The sequence below is a fragment of the Thermobia domestica genome, chromosome 18 (assembly GCF_964235325.1).
Source record: "Thermobia domestica chromosome 18, izTheDome1.hap1.1, whole genome shotgun sequence".
NCBI lineage: Eukaryota > Metazoa > Arthropoda > Insecta > Zygentoma > Lepismatidae > Thermobia > Thermobia domestica.
Window position 1 is genome coordinate 181,559,259 of NC_137471.1, and position 14,099 is coordinate 181,573,357.

Below are 14,099 nucleotides of genomic sequence, written 5' to 3' on the forward strand. Positions count from 1 at the left end.
TTACAATACTGGGTTCAATTCTCGTCTGTCCCTGTCTGTTTTCCATATATAACAGTACTGGGTTCGATCCAGGTACGTCTCACTCCCTATCGGGATAAACCCTTTTGTTACTGTATGAAGTTTGTGTCCTACGGTCCCAAAGTGGGCTTGCGCTTTTACCATGGTCTGGGTTCGATTCTCCACCGTTTGAATGTCTTCTTTAGCATTTACTATCGGGTTGGATCGACCATTAAAACCAATCATATAGCCGTCGGACAACAGGTTCAGAGTTCGGTCAGAACGTTACGGGAAACCGGCACAAAGTTAACTCCAATTGTATTTTATAGCGCTAATGCAATTTATTAATGTATGAATTATTAAGTTGCATAGGCGCTACTCACTCGTGCTGTAAAGAAAAATGAATTAAGTTGTTCCTTAAAATTAACATATATGAATTTAGATCATGATTATTATTTTGAAAGGATACTCAACTTTTGGATTTTGCTTTTAATTCACAACACTAAAACTTTATGAACAAATATTACATCACTTTTATGGTGCTTCAAATGAATACTTGGTTATGATAATTATATTTTGATTTAACACAATTTGGGCCCGTTGATTATCGAAGACGCGGTTGACACGGTTGCCACGAATTATTGGTTGTGTTTCGTTACATTGCTGATTATTTCACTTTCACAGGCACTGTTCACTTACTTTGACACTGGAAGGGGGACTGTATTGGATATTCAAGGGTGATGCCCTGTAGGTTGCGGGTTGCTCTCCTCTCATCTTCCTTGCGGCGAATTGAATTGTATGTCGTTCTCCAGCTCCATACTGCCAAAACCACTTTATTTACACATGTTAAAATATTGTTTAACGTCACTCGTTCATTTCGGTGGTTCGTTTTAGTTTCTAAGTAGAAGTTTACTAAACGTATGTAACAAATACTTCATTTTTGTCGTATTTTTGCCCCAGCTGATCCATTCGTGGTGGCTTCTTCGGGTGTCTCAGTAACACTAACTTCTCTTTCTTTTCGTCTCGTCTTGTTGCTAGGCAAAAGTGCGCTTTGCTTCGCAGTTAGGTGATGTCAGAAGCTAAAAATAACTATGACAATCCATGCATTGGAATTTTTAGAGACGACGTTTGTCCATTGTGCTGAATTCTAGTTCCTTATTTGGGAAGGAGAGAGGAATTCTGCGATTTCCGTCGCAGTCAAAACCCACATACATATACGCATATTCGTTTGTTGGCTGAGAGAAAAATTCTTGAGAGCACTTTTATGCGAGGTTCATTCAAAAAGTTAAAAATTTCTTCTTAAAATTGACTGAGCTGAACCGTATGGTTACAGTGTTTCACATAGAATTCTAATATGATATGACAACAGCATGTCAAGCAGTGACTCAACCTATTATATACTCGATATCCTTGGAAATTGAAATTTACGCGCACATACACAAGGAAATAAAATTGAAATAGCGAATCACGGTATAACTAGAGCTGGCAGGTGCATAAACACAGTAACGATGCTATTTTTGAACACTAAACATTTTTTTTAATGTATTGTGGTGTAGTTGTTATATATCATAATATCTAGTACCGCAAAATTTAAATTTTACATCTGAGATCATCTAGAATATAGAAAAAATTAAATATTGAATGAGCACTCACCATACAGCATCCTTTTTGTTGAACAATTCGAGAAGTTGTAGTTGATATGGTAATTTAGGAATTGAAAGTATTGTTGCGTTAATTTATTTTGATTTGTAATTGTTGACTTTTTAAATAAATTTGAGAACTTTGCTAAGTGAAAATTCTAAGCAATTCTTGGATTATTAAATCAGAAAATTTCTTTCAGGGAGTTAATGATAGAACGTTACAAGCCTCTGTCCTGCCGGAAGGCTTTTCCGAAAGGACTTTGTACACGAGCCGTCGTCCTGCCGGTAGGACGCACCTCCTCAACGGAAAGAATGTTTGTACCTCCCTCAGTACGCATTTTAAAATATGCAATAAACAATATAAGAGCAGGTTTAGTGTCCAGTTATCACCGAAATTCAATCTACTCCACACACGATTGGTGTTTGGTGGATCAAAAAGAGCGTAAACGTATACACAATCACCTTTATAAAACATTCACTATTGCCAGTCGGTACAATTGTACCAAATTCAGCCCTTTTTGTCATTCATCGGCCCGTTGGTACCATTTTCAGTCCCTTTTGTGAAAAGGTTGGTACAATTCTACCCAATTCAGCACCATAGATACCACTGTGACTTAAAATTATTAATAATGTGTTGTGATGTCTTTCAGGGAAGGTTCTAGGACGCTGGACCGGTTTTACATTTCTTTTTACAGATGTCAGTTTACTTACCTTATATTCTTCTTACAGTCTATTATCCTCCTCCGGTCGTGAATTAAGCGAGAACACGGTGTAATAATTTATATTTTAATGTTTTATTATAACGTATTGTTTACACACGAACTCGGAGATGATTGATTTATTGCTTGTTTTATTTATTTTTTTCTTATATGACCATAATACTGTTTTGGTTTATTGGTCACTTTGAAATAGAGGCGCGTTTGGTTTCCCTACAATCCATACCAAAGATGATAACTGTTTTCCCTTTTAATTTGCTGCCTCTGTTATATTTCCTACGTGCGAAAAAAAAGCATCTACTTCCACGATTGTTTGGAGCGATTTGTCATAGCCTCAGTTTGTGCCTCTAAGAGACATCTGTAATAGAAATTAAAATGTTTTCGCTTGTCAGCATAAGTATCAGAGGAATACCACCTACAAAAGCTTCGGATTTTATCCTTACAGTATTGATCCCACCACTCCAAATATGTTTTAAATCACTTCTTTTGTTTAAGCCAATAATCCCATTTTTGAGAAAAGAGCTGACAAAATGTCTCATCCTTAAGCACACTTTCATTCATGTGATAATACCCGCGTCCTCGATTCTTGTCCTTAATTTTAATTTCCATGTGAAGCACGTGGGATATCGATATACAGAAACAACTTGAGGTTTTAAGGTATTATTGACATAGAGCCTGTCTATCCTAGAGCTTGAATTTTGGGTGATAAATGTGTCCCCCTGTAAGTCTGGGTGTTTAAAGTCCCACACATCTACCAAGGATAAATTCTTTACTAATTCATGCAATGTAGGACAATAATTATAAGTGGGTTCTGTTTTGTGAGTTATGATTGAATTATGATCGCCTCCAAAAATAACATTGTTTGTCCCACTAAAATATGGTGTTTCCTCATTTGCATAAAATAAATTCCTTTCTTTTCTGTTATTACTTCCACTGAGAGCATAAACATTGATTAGTGTGGTATCATTAATTTGACCTTTTATTAGAATATTTATTATCTACTATTAGGATGCAATTCTACATGTGAGAGGGGGATGTATTCTTTAACCAAAATTGCAGTACTAAGGCTATTATATGTACAATTATTATATACAATATATGATTGATGTACGTTTACAATTGTTGGACCAACTTCTTGGAGAAAAGCTACATCTATTTCAGATTTAAGTAAAATTTCATTTAGAGCTTCAAATTTTACTGGTGATTGGATGCCGTTAATATTTATAGTTGCTAGTTTTAAGATAGTACATATAAGTATAGTAGTAAAAAGATATCGAATTTTAGCAACGGATTTCATAATAAAGCCCCACTGTTTGTCTGCAAGAACTAATCTTCTGAATGTTTAGGTAGGAGTAGAAACCGTTGGTGATTCACCTGAAGTAGGAACTTCGGTATCAGGTTTATATTCCGTACTCACTAATTTCGCTACAGACGACAGGGTGATTCTAGGTGATACTTCTGAAATTCCCTGATCCGTCTTCTTAGGTTGTTTTACTTGAGCTATAGCCGTTCCTGCTTTCTTCCGTTTCTTGTCTTGGGAGGCTCCCTGAGAATTCCTGGCATCGGATCCGGGCATCGGGTCCACTAGGACAACTCTCAGTGGATAATATGGGATCTTTTTCCTTTGACTGAACTGGGAACATGGGACTTACAGAGGAAACTTCTGATACACTAGAGATGCACTCTGGATTCTGATTACCACCAACAATACTAAGGGAGGAGGAAGCACTTTCTAGTAAGACCTTCTTTGTATCCTGCTCAATGATTACGTGAGGTTTCTATGGAAGATCGGACTCAGCCAGTAGAGAAGTACCATGTAAAGCTGGAGGGGCTGAAGATGAGGCCCTGTTCTGATTGTCACTAAAATCCTGGGCATAATTGTCAGAAATTTCTCCGGAACATGGTTGGTTAGGAACACTATCATTAAGCACTATCGGAGCAGTGGCTACAGGACGGCCCTGTATCACAGGGGTAGCAAGTGCAGTCATTAACTTTGGAAAGTCCACATCTGAAGTCAAAGTAGGCAAATTAGCAGATTTAACCACAGTAATCTCTCGGGTGTGCGAATCTAGAGAACGTTCCTTAGCACTTTCAGTGTATTCTAAGGTTGTTGTTGAAACAACGGCCCATTTTTGACGCTGATAACATTGGTCTTGTAAATGATCGCGTGATTGGCAGTAATAACAAGTACGGTTCTGACCGTAATAAGTTACGAGGAACCTTTGGTTACGAATATCAATGATTGACGGTATAGGCTTTAACAAGTACAATCTTTCGTCCAGATCTAATTTTATAAATATGGGTACGGTCACAAATTTCATCTTTGATACTTTTACACTCTCCATAGACAGACAAAGCACGGGTGACATCAGTATCACTACATTCCGTGGGAATAGCATGTACTCGCACATGGGTTAAAGGCCGATCAGCTAATTCTAAGGTCACTGGGTATGTTCCTCTATCGTCTTGAAAATTAACACTATCACCATGTGCTCTTTACAATTTGTTACACAACAAGTCAGACAATAACTTAATATATATATATATATTTACGATAAATATCCAACCCTTTAACTGAAACGTGTTTTGAATAAACTCATGGATTTTGATTGTGAAGGGACGGTTAGGAATCGCACGGAATCCTAATTTTAATCTATTCACACGTTTGATATACATGTTGTAATTCTAAAGAAAATTCACTAGTCACCACAAGTTGAAAAATATTAGAATCAAGTAAAGCGTAAACTCCAATCAAACACAGAGTACACTAGGCGCATTCAATGCCACTCGCACGGTGACACTGGACGGAGCACCAGCGAAAGACGTGCTACCTCATGGGCAGCAAACACGCAACCTCACTGAACCACGATCACTACGCGATAAATGATTCGTCTATAGCCTCGTTACTTTAGGTTTCTTTGCCTCCGCTTACAAAGTTGTATTTCTTCGTTTCAGAACGGCTTTCGTATTTCTTTTATGATGATATAAGTGAATAATCTTTGGCATGGTTTATATTAATAACTTGAGTTGTTCTTAAACCTTTGGTTCACAAGTTTGTATCTTCTCCACATGAAACAACAAACAGATATGACTGATTTAATTCTCATACTCTGCATTTGTTTCAAAGCAGTCGCCATTATCTGATCAATGATTTATATCCGCCACGATACATTGTAACTAAGTTACAAGAGGTTTACGTCCTATCTGAACGGCGCATCCACCGAGTCAACTTTTGGAATATCCCATTAAGTAAGCTTTCAACGTAGCTCAAGGAAACGTATGTAAACGAGTACACAGAGTTCTCCGTAGCAGAATGGATAAAGTCATAGTTCGATAACTACAAGGTTCGTCGTTCGAAACCCGTCTCAGAAGCTTCAAATTTTTTAAATTCTTAATTCCTCTGTTCTCAAGATCTTTCTCTCCATTCGTAATCATCTGATGCTCTAAAAAGAGTTCTCCATCTCAGTTCGACAACGCCTAATGTGATCCTCGCAGTTCGAAACCTTCCCCTCTTCTGTTTCACAGAATCACAATTTTCGTCATAATACGAATGCTGTCCGATCATTATGCCCAATTCTAAATCTGTGTATATAAATCATCCCTCTCTGTCTCCGTACTTGAATCTCTTTCTCTCTCTCTCAATGTCGCCCAGGAACTAATATGGCTTGAGATCAAACCTTCGACTCTTGAAACCAAATGTAAACTCTAGCAATGCGCTATCGTAACTCTATAGGTTTTTTTTTGCGAAAAGCAGTGTCTTTTAGATTTTATTCGAGGGGGATTCTCCGCCGACATAAGATTTTCACTTTTTATTAGTGTATTACTGTACATTTGATCGAACAATACGTATTTATGAAGCTCAAGGGAGGAGGAATTACACCCTCCTGTCATGCCCAAATGACGCCCCTGGAACATTTGCTTACAATTACTGAAATGAAATGAAATGAACCATTGTATAACACTCATTTCTGTCAGTAGATATTTTAGAGCTCTGAGCGTGCATTACAGACATTAGGAAGCACAAAACCTACTGCCGTTATTGGCAATTTCCATAGATTTCTTAGAGAGCATCTTATTAGCTTGCAGTCTTTAAAGAAGGGAAAGAATGAAACTAAAGCTCTGGGAACATTGTGTGACTTTTTAAAAAAGAATTAGGCTCTTAAAAATATTTCAGAACAAACGAATGGAAAAGACTGTTTTAAAGCTATAATATTGTAAAATTGATTCATGTTTCTTTTTCAGCTGACTGGAAAGAGTGTACTACGTCACACACACTGCTTTAGACAAGGAGAGGTGGAGGATGGAGAGGAGTTGGATTGAATACTAGAAGCAACTAATCGATTGAAACATGTATTTCTGGATGCATAAGAAAACGGGGCAAGAGTTTGTTATTAATTTGGACTTAGAATTTGTGTAACAATTTCTATGCTGCGAACTGTACAAATATATTTGTTGATATATTAAATTTCTCTAGTCTAATACAAGAAACGTAACTATTCAATGATCTTAACTATGGCCGCTGTGGCTCAGTGGTAGAGCGTTCACCTCTGGTGCTTGGGGTCCCGGGTTCGATCCCAGCCCCCGCCAAGTGAACTTTGTGGTGGACAAACACCGTGTGCGTGGGTTTTTCAGGGTTCTCCCGTTTCCTCCCACTTTCTTCATTCCACTATTTCATTCATTATTCATCATCACCGTCTCCTTTAGCCTAACCGGCATAACCGTGGGACGTATAACTCAAAGATTTCATTTCTCAAAGATTTCAATGATCTTAACTGTAAACTAGTACAATAAAAATAGTTTTCTTTTTAAAAGCATAATGTAGTAAAATATTCGAAAATTTCAATTTTTTCCAATTTTCCGTTTTTTTTCAAACTCGGGAAAACGGTAAAAAAATCTAGTTACCCAAAATATCCGGTTTTTTCCAGGCCTTTACAACACTAATCCGGAATTGATACGTTTGGCTTTTTCTGTTTTAGCATTGATCCTTTGTATTTGGGATACGACCCGCTCGGGAGAATAATGCTCCCGAAAGTGCGCTTTTTTTCGCGCGCTACTTTAGCCAGCTGTTTTCCGCACTATTCTAGCCGGCTGTTTTGAGTTGATTTGGAATTTAAGGTCCCGTTCAGCATTGAGGCTATACGATTCCAGTTGTTTTGTTGGTCACAAAATTTATATCATGGGGGTCAAGGTGGAACAAAACAAGCCCTGTGGAGCTTCTAACCCATTCCTACTCCTACTCCTACTGCTACTTATATGCATAAAAGTAAGCAAATAACTTTTTGAGTGTTATTTTCATCCTATTTTAATGAATAGCGTGTTATGAAAATTTAAAAAATAAAGAACTTTCCTTGCGTCGGGTTTGAACCCACGCTAAAGCGATTGCCGTTAGTAGCACGTAGCGCTAGCACGCTCGGCCACGAGGACCGAGAGCAAGTGTTTGATTTCTCCTATATAATTGCTACGTGGCAAGAAATAGATAACGCCAACCAATTAGAACCGTGCATTTCGTTCATACTTCCGGGAGCATTACTCCCTCGAGCTATTCCTATTTGGAGATCTAGCGTACTATCACAAGAAAAAGAAAATGAAATCTTTAAGTTTTACGTCCCACGGTTATGCCGGTTAGGCTAAAGGAGACGGTGATGATGAGAGATGAGTGAAATGGTGGAATGAAGAAAGTGGGAGGAAACGGGAGAACCCCGAGAAAACCCACGAGCACGGGTACTTTCACAAAAGGAAACGATTTCTTCCTTTCTTTCCTTTTCTTTCTTTCTTTCTTTCTTTCGTTTCTTTTCTTTTTTGTAAGTACAGCGCTCTCAATAGTTGCGTTACGTAAATGACTCAGGGCTTACCTTGGAGACACTAAGACACGAACGTAACAATTGTTTAGTGCACAATCTTCGTTTTACGTGGAAAAGATAAAATCAACATGATACTAATATTTTTTTAGTTGAAGGAGTAGGTCACGTGGACATTTTAGTTTACAATATGTGTAGACTCTAGACAACCTTATGCATGTTTATCTTACGTAATTAAACAGTCACGTGGTGATGGAAGATAAGATGCAAGACGACTGAAGTCCAGAGTTAAAGGAAAACAAAAACAGATACAGCGTTGAGAACTTCCCAATATTACATAATTGAGCTTCTTGATCGATTGTAATAGAATTCAGGTTTAGTAGGGTTGCCACCGAACGCATCTAGGTGAAATGAGATTACATTTCTTAGTTTTCTGTATAAAGACTGATTTATTATTATTATTATTATTATTATTATTATTATTATTATTATTATTATTATTATTATTATTATTATTGTCTTTTGTAGTAGGACCATCAAGTCAATATATGGACCGTCTGGAGTCGGAGTGAATGATGTAGGCGACGATTTCTTCTCCAATATGAATACCGTAAGACAATAATATTTTGCACATCAGGGGTTACTTTGCACAAAATATGAAAAGAGTTTCAGAGTCCTCTGTGGGAAAACCATGAACAGAAAAGAGGAAGTTTCAAAAGGCACCATAAGATAGAACATCTAACTGAATTTTGGCTATAATGTTGGCGGTTAACATCAGTTCTAATTACCGGGAGGGTTCATTGTTTTAAAGGTAGGGGTCTATGGAAAGCACTCATTGTAAAGGCCACCAAATTTTGAAAGATGTCACTTACAAGATTTTTCGTCAAAGTTAAGTCAGTTTCGTAGAATAGTACTGCGTATAATGGGACTTCGATGCAATAGTTGAAATTGAAATGTGAAACGTTTTAAAGTCATAAAAAAAGTAAAACTGGGAGAAGGCTGTTTCTGTCTCTACTCGGGGTTACTTTGTACAGGTCCAAAATACCGCTTAGATAGGAAATTATTACTACTGGAACCTCCTGCATTCTAAATTTAGGTAACGTCCACGGCATGCTTTGCATTCTTTGGGGGAGTCTGTGTGGGCCGCCGAACACCGCCCTTCTATCTCTTGTCCTTTTACCAGAATTAGCCTTCAAAGTTCATTTCCCCAAACTTTTGGACGTCCTTTAGGAGGCCGAGATGGACATTGTGTTACATAGATATTTTTCCTTGTTTTCATCTGTAGAATCACCTCCCAAGCGTTGTAAACAACTTTTCTTTACACCCTGTATATACCATACACTTGGGACAATATATATACTCCCACTTCCGTTTTGAAAATTATTCCACCAGCGGCAGAGACGCGACGAAACGACAATGAAGAACAAAATTAATCCCCAAAATATGTTCAATCGCCTACATGAGTAATTTGTTTACATTAAGGAGAATCTTTTTTAAAAAAAAACACTCTAAGAAAGTAAAAAGCACAGACTAGAATGCATACAGACGAGCAACTTCCTATATCCGCTATTGAAATCAGTTTGGATCGTCTGCATAGCGAAAGAACCAATCAACGTTATCGGTGGATGGGATCAGTGTCGTCGTGTGTGGATGGCGCTGCCATCGGCCTTGGAATGTGACGTCATGGATTGTTATAGTAACCGGCAGATTGTTTTCGTCTGCTTCGCATCTCAATGTTAGATGTAGTGCAGAAAGATCAGATAAGCTAATGTTCACTTATTCTTGTACTCTCTCTGGATTGGACATTCCTTTCCAGCTTTATTTTTATATTAATAAATTTTCTTTCTTCTAAAAGTTCACTTTGAAACCAGTGCTTACACCACAGAACACCACTGATAGATTTACATGCTAAATGGAGGAAATAATTGATTTCATCCTGTATCACGTATATTTAATGTGACACAATCGATTATTCCCTCCAGTTATCAGATATATCAGTGAAATTAAACCGTTTATCCTTAAAATAATCTAAATACTAGTATCCAATATTACGATTGTATAACAAAATGGAATAAAAATAATTTACTCTGTGGTTACTTTCGAAATTTCCACGTAGGTAACGTCAGGTCGACTAGTTAGTTCCGTCGTCGTGTGTTAGAGGCGCTACTGTCGCCAAGTTTCCAGTTTTTCGCTGAGTTTGCGGTCTGTATGTTCTAGTTTGTGGTAAAAAGGTCCCTCGGGCAGGCGCGAATCACAAACCTTTGGATTACTAGACGCGTGCTTTTCCGACTTGGCGACGAAGGCGATGAAAAAAAGATCGCTTGTAGAGGCATAAATCGTTAAAACCTTTTTAATTTAGCTAATCATAGTGCTCCTGTAATCGTGTATATTCGACGATAACCGTTTGGGATCAGATGAAATCCGCTGGCCACGTAATTTTATAACAAAATGACGTGCGTCTATTTACTTTATTTCATAGTTCTCCCATATTCACAATCTATTGATCGGCGAGAGTTGCCAGCAACATTGATACAACTATACACACTCATCTGCTCAAGATTTTTCACTTCACGGTGTAGGGGCAGGAGTTACTCTTGAACCCCGGAGCTAACTTCAGGAACAATTTGTCAGGAAAACGTAATATACAGGGTGGTCCAAAAGTAGATATACAGTCCCGTACTGATCAGCTCACTGTATTTTATATCATTTCTCATTGTTATTAAACAGGTAGACCTAGTTTCTTTATTGTTTGTTCTTAACGTCTTTTTTCTTATAACTTAAGCCCGGAACAGTCGAAGCAAATGAATTCATAAACTAGAATGTTATACTTGATCAATGCAGGGGTATATACCTACTTTTGGGCCACCCTGTATAACAATAACCGCATGCATATAACTGGCGATAGTTCATATTGGTCCCTTCGCCATTTTCCGCGAAGAATCGAAGGATCACGGACCAAAATGAAGTCCTGGCTGCTAGGTGGTGGTAACTTCGACACTCTAACTCTAAATATCTCTTTTAAATCAACGAAACCCTGCCGCCAGTGTCACACTAGCGACAATTCTTCGACGTGTTGCTATAGGACGGTCGACATTTACCGGCAAGTGGGCCACAAGGTGTTGGCGACATTTGCGGCATGAAGTGAAGACATTACATATATAATGCATTTTAACTCGCATTTAAGAACAAACAAACTAACAAAGAATAAAGAGGAAGAAACACAATTACTAAATAGAGTCGTCTTGATATATAGGCCTATCACTTACAGGACACAATATGTAGACTCACTAGGCACGAAGTCCACTTGAGTATGTATATTTCGATAGCTATTAACAGAAACTAATGTCAATATTTCAATAACGATTATGCCCTATAGGCTAAAGAAAATTTGGAAAATAATTAGTGAAAGTGAATAGGTGGGAAGGAGATTGGAGAACACGAGAAAACCCACAACCACTCTTTTGTCCATCATGAACTCACATGGCTTGAAATGGAAGTAGTGATGGGTAAATTCCCGGGAAGAAATTTTTCGGGAATATTCCCTGGGAATATTCCCCAAAATGGGAATTTTCCGGGAATTTATGTACAATCACAAACAAAATTGCAGTCTTTTACTGTGTTATGATTTCAAAGTTAAATTCGTTTTTGTTTTTTTTTTATCAGAATATTATTACTGTTGTCTGCAGAGGATTCTTTAAAATATATTCTGAACGGTATTATCTTATTAATATTTTATTATATTTAGAGTTGAGTTGAGTTTAGTTTAGCGTCCTTTTCAGCAGCGAGGCTATATGACACGTGGACCTACTGATTAACGTGGAATCCGAAGCACATGAGCTCCCGCCGAGAATCGAACCCGGGTCTCCCACGCCAAAGGCGCGTACGCTAACCGCTTAGCCACAAGAGCTTATTATATTTAGTGAGTACGCGTAAATGTATATTTACTTACAATATGTTCTATGCAAGTAAATATGTGGAAAAAGTGGTATAGTAATTCTACATACTTTTACACCGCTAAACAGTTTAAATTTATATGTAAGTGGATTTTCTAAACTTGACTGTACTACTGATATAAACACATTAAATTTTTTAATGTTATGAACAAATTGAGTTGGATAACTGCAAACATACACATGTCTCACCATTCTATCAACATTTGTGCATACATATTTATGTTCACAATATTTGCAAGATACTGATTTATCTTTATAATTTTGTGCATAACATTGCCGCACACGACCTTTCTTCCTACCTATTTCTCGAAATCTCATTCGTTAATTCACATGTAAGAGAAGTCCGAGCAACTCTTCAGAAATTGGAGTCAGACCCACCCAACCAGGTACATTCTAGGAACGTGCCATTTAAGTTCCATATGTACCGTTTACGTACCTGGTACTTGAAAAATGTACATTTCATATGCATAGCACGTGTCGCTAGGTACGTGCCTTTCGAGGAATTTCTGACACTTGAAAGGTACTTTTACATGCTTCACTGGAATGTGAGGAATGTGAATGGCACATACCCCATGTACCATGGCATGGTTGTGCGTAAGTTGCTTCGTATTGCTTCGTAAATTTTCGGGAAGACGTAAGTTTAAGTATAAACTAACTCCTTAAAGAAATTCAGCCTGATAATATAGACATCCTTCAGGAAATGTCGCTTTTCAGTGGCAATAAGCCTGAAACCGGTGAAACATCTTTTACTGATTTAGCTTCTTCTTTCACCTTCTGTGGAATTTGAAGATAATATCGACAAAATTGAAAATCAGTGGCGATTATAAATCTTCGATTCAAGAATTTTTAGAAACTAGCTGAACCTGTTCTTTCTACACAGCGCATTATTCGCATATGAGCATAAATCGCCTTATCATTCCTTACAACATCTGTACACGTCTCTTTACAGACACAAGTTAAAGACGTATTGATTAAAAAATAGCCAAGGGGTATCAGAAAGGGGAGATTTTTCGATTATTTTTCTGAATATCTCGCACCGTTTGCAAGATTTGAGCCTACTTCCGGTTGGAGTTTCTAATTCATGTATGACCAGTGTTTTCTTTCTTCTTGCATGCAGTATGTAATAAGCAAATACATTACATACAAAATTAATATATTGTCAGTTATATATGGTGCTTATTGGGAAAAACACTCCCCAAAAAAGTTCATCTTAGACTGGAGAAATGGTTATCCTTCCTTTTCCATTATTATTTGGCTATGAAACAAATGCCGGAGACATATACAACCGCTATATACAACAGTGTGGTGTTGGAATGTGTAATGATTAGGATGTGATGTTTTATTTTATTTTTTTGAAAGTTCAACACTTCCAATGTACCCGTAAAAATGTACTAACGAAATAGTGCCCATGTGTTTTAAATATTCAATTAGAACTGGACAATCTACATGAAATTTGCAATCGATCAGTGAAAACGTCATCTTTCTAGAGCCTGTAGTTTCTGAGATCTCATTGTCGAGAAACATATATGTGTATTTTAAAACAGCTCCAAAGATGGCAGCACAATTCATTTGCATGTATTTCGGAGAAGGCTTACTAAAGGCAAAGGCCTTTGAACAATAATTTAAAAGGATAAACTTTGTGAAAAATATTTATTTCACTAATTTATTTAAACTACACTCTTTTAAAAATATTTGTCTTTGTTATAAACGTGAAATCACAAATAACCGTAAATCAAAGGTTTGAATGCTAAGATTATAGGTTAGAGCTCGGTCGCTCGTAAATGTTACTGTAGTATTTTAATAGATAGTTAAATTGCCACACAGATGCCGGAGGAGGGCATATATTTTCAGAGTTAGTTGCTTGGCTTTTTTTAAAAGTACAAGCTTCTAAATTCGAACGTAAAAATGAAGCGTTAAGGTTTTAGTATTTAAGTACTCGCACCCCCAGTTGCATAGCACTGCCCTAAGGAACATTACTGACATGCCTAGTACATT